The sequence below is a fragment of the Acanthaster planci genome, linkage group LG12, assembly GCF_054643075.1.
Source record: "Acanthaster planci isolate LZ-2023a linkage group LG12, COTS_SCS, whole genome shotgun sequence".
Lineage (NCBI taxonomy): Eukaryota > Metazoa > Echinodermata > Asteroidea > Valvatida > Acanthasteridae > Acanthaster > Acanthaster planci.
Genome location: NC_141788.1, coordinates 8030206 through 8034641, shown reverse-complemented (window position 1 = coordinate 8034641; position 4436 = coordinate 8030206).

Here is a 4436-nt window from a genome sequence, read left to right as displayed (position 1 = left end):
ATCCCGCGCCAAATAAACCAATCTTGGGTAGGCAAGAACTCAAGGAGCGGACAAAATAAAAGGCGGACTAAACAAAAGTCATTAAGTATTGGGACCTAACAAAGTCAACACACTTAAAAGTATACTTCTCAATATTAGTCTCCTCTTCCCAACTTTCGGTTTTGTAGGAAACGTATGATCGTGAGTGTTTCTAAAACTTGAAAAAGGTGCTGTCATTCAATATTCTAAAGTTTCTCTTTAAACTTCGTTTGTCTAGTAGGTACCAATATGTAAGAGACACTATGTGACACGGGTAATGGTTTACAAACATTAATCCCCACCTTTAAACAGTATTACATTGGAAAGTGTCTTTTAAATCATCACTTTTACTGCCTCCGCCAGACATCGCCTTGTCTTTACTTCCCTTTGTTAGGCGGTTGATGAGTAAGCAGTGGAATTTCACAAGTACCTGAGGGACTTCCAATGAAACTATTACTTTACAACGAGTAAAATTCGAGCACCACAATGTGGAGTTAACGTGACTCGTATGGAATGATACCAGCGTCGGGTATACCGTGGCATAACGGGGTCTTGGAGTAATCTAGAAGGAAAAACCACGAGACAGAAGGAGCATGCAGGAGCAGTTCTTGTTGAGTTAACCATTATAAAATTCTGTGCCCTCCACCAATAACAGCATTTTTCACGATGTTTGCTTATTTCGAAGTGGGGGAGTGAGATTCTTCAAGATTTTGTCACTGGGATTTTCCCAAGTTGGCTTCGAACAATCACAATTGCAAAATGTAAAATGAATTTGGGTATTTCTTAACAGAAGTATCTTAAGGTGTGCATTTAGGCCAACTTAAACGAATATCATAAACTATATGCTGCTGCGTGGTCCTTAAATCCTCTGTAGATTATATTTACCTTGAATTAAGAAAAAACATAAGAAAAGTGCTTTTTTCTAGATCCATTGGCATGTTGGTATTGCTTCGTGCACGGAAATGTATGCAATTCAGCCTGATAGCTTCCTCGTAGAGACATGTGTATCATGATGCAGAGATAAACCTGGAACGCCCAGCGCTCATGCTCTAAAATAACCGGGAAATGTGAACAGTAAACAATTGATAGGGAAAACAGTGCAACAAATACTGTTCAGCAAATGTTTGTTTCCTTGTAAGGCCATTTCGGGCCTGAAGAGAGCTGATAAGAGGCTGGAAGACGGCATTATTGGCCATATCGTCTGTGCAGCTGATGGAGCAAATATTCTACCCTTAAAAATAAACATCTATAACGCATTTAGAAGTTAGAACTTTGACAATGTCCAAGATCAAAAACACAACAAAGTCGTCAAATTTGAAGAAAATGCCGTAATAATTTAAATGGTGCAGTCACTAACTGTTCCTTATTCCGTTTATCAAGCTGATGCCATTGTTGGCATCTACATTTCTATTGTCTATATCTCTTGTTAAGAAACCCTAGCTGAGCTCTCATCTTATAATTTATAGAAGATACTTTCACTTAGAGTAGTTTTCATCCTCAAGAGTAGTAGGGGCATTTTGTAACCACCTTTCAACTGATTTCTTTTCTTGATTTTTTTGTTTTGCATTCACAAAAATAATATTTATATTCGAGAACTTGAGACCACTAATATTGTGTATAGAGAAGCAATCGATGAAAATCTCTATGCTCATCCTTTGAAGTATTGGTTTCTCTGGAATTGAATTTGCATGTATTTTTTAACCGAGATAATATTTTATCGTGTGTCGTTTTTGCGGATTTCAGTATCAGTTTAAAATGAACAACAGATGGAGAAGATATACGTTTCATTTTTGTGTATTATCATTTCTACAGACTTGGGCGATATAATTATCGTCGTCTGTTCCAGTATCACACCGCATTTCCGTGTCATTGCAAAACTGGGACCAGGAAGATACAGCGGGTTATCACCATTTACAGTTTGGGGGTTTGCATGTTAAAGGAACTATTACTGACAACCAACCGCGGGGGGCCTGTTGATATGTACACGTTTCGAGCTAAATCATTTGCTTCATCAATGGCCAAGCTAACTAAATGTTCTTGCACAAAAAAAGTTTACATTGCTTTTTAAAACCCATTTTTAGTTTCGGTCTTCGTTACATTTTTTTGTTCATGCATGCATATGTACTGACAGTGCGCGGTTTATAAGGGAGGAAGTAAGAGCAGGATTTCAATTAAGTCAGCACAGAACATTTCTGGGTCACTTTAAAGAGGTGAAACATACTTTCTTATACTCTGCGTTTTAAAGCTAAGTTATTCTGTACTATGGAAGTACATTTTTTATCTGAGTGTAGTGACAAAATTCACCCGACTGGTAACAACTTCGGATACACGCAATTGTATATGTATGTGTAACTACTTACATACCGATTTTAATGTTGTGTGAAGCTCTCAATTGAGTTTTCAAATATCCTCATAAATAAAGGAAGAACGAGACGTTTTTGCCTGTTCTAGAACATCAGGTTTTCCGCATTTTGAATGTCTCTTATGAAAAGGACAATAGAGATTTAAAGAATGGACATTAAATGTCACATTATTTATGTCCAGCTTTCTGGAAAGTTCAATTGCACATGGACTCTGCACTCTGACAGAATAGTTCCGCCGGAATGCTATTAGTATGGAAAATAAATTCGAGTCATTAGGGGTAAGAACGGGTGCCCACAGTGGCTAGGGAGCGACCCATAATAAACTGGCATCCCATCCAGGGGAAAATAGAAAATATTCTCAGTGGTTTTATGACAAGTAAACTAGATATAAACACCCATCTGACAACTCAATTGGCTCGGGAGCCGACTTACGGAAAATGAACAAGGGTGGCCTTGTGTGCTGATGGGCTATGGTTACAGGGAACACGTGTTATTTGGTGCTGGAAGAAGTCACCTAACGTTGGCATCGATGTAGCCTCATTGGTCTTTCTTCATCGGTCTTTCGTCATCACTGCTTTTTCATCGCTCTTTCTTCATCGATCAAAAGAGATTGATTGATCGATCGATGTAGAAGAACGATCAATCGATGCAGAAGAACGATCGATGTAGGGGAACTATCGATCGATGTTGATGAACGATCGATGTGTTACCTCCAAGTTTTTGCCTCCTTGGCTTTCCATATATTCATAACAAACATTTCATAGGACAGATGGGTAAATTAGTTAGTCCCTAACTCTCTTTGTCTCATTGGCCAAAAAGAATGGCTGCTCAGCCATCCATGGCTGTGTGTGAATAAATAACATATCATTGGAAAGAGGGAATCTGTGGCTTTAAGGTGCCACTAGGCTTTTGGTGAAAAACTAACACAATCTCAAAAAATTCAAAAGACATTTTGTTGCGTATTAATTGATAAGCTCTGGACAAATGCAATTTTTAACGAGAAAACCGTAGAACACTTACTACAGAGTGCACCATGCTGGGATGCACGATACGTAGGCGAAGGACAGCTTGAAACACGTCTGCAACCTTTTCCGCTTGGACTGTTCCATCGTAGACATCAGGGTGCAGTAGACGGCTGTCCGGCGCAATCCATCGCTGCGTTAACAAAACACATTGCAAGTGAAAGTACTGCTGTCAGAATGGACTGCTCATGAGGTGAAAGCGTATTACTAAATTGCAGTATGTGAGGTAAAGAATCGAAGCATCCTTGTTACATACTGACACACATATGAAGACAATTTTAATTTATATTTAAGGAATTTAATGAATCTAACGATTGATATTTTTAAAACACGTTGGTTTTAGAGGATTACTTGGTTATTTTGATATTTATAGTGCCTTTTAGATTTTAGCTATTTCCATTGAGTCACATGCATTAATATTTCATATTCGTTTTATGGCGGTACACAATAGTGCGTTTTGTTCCCGATATGGCGTCTCAATTGAAATTACGAAATCTATGGATATTCAACTGTTGTGTTTAATTGAACCATCTGCCACGACACATAAATGAGGTGCAGCAACTGTTGCTGCGAATAATGTGTATTGAATAGTGACGCTGTGATTGAATCGCCTAAGTTCTTCAGTAATTACACAAACTCAAAGTAACGAAGTTGTTGTGCAATTCCTCTTTACACTGATTTGAAGTCTACATGCAGTGAACCACAATGGGCGTTTTCTCTTCGTGCCACTGTTGAGTTAGTTCCATGAGTGTCAAAATTCCCTGTCGGGAGCTGGGAACCTCCTCGTCTCCTGGCCAGTCTTGGCATTGGAACTGACGGACGGCCCAGACTGGAAAGCACACATATGAAATAGCAAACAGTACGTTGTGTTGTTCTCTGACAAAACAGCGGCATCTTTCACACATTGACAGTTCAGTTTGATAGGCAATGTGACTGCAGTCCAGGTGTCCAAGCTTCCTAAGGTACATCACTTTTTGATTTTCATTATTTTGTTGATATCATGCTCGTTTTCTCTGGTAATATACTATTCGCT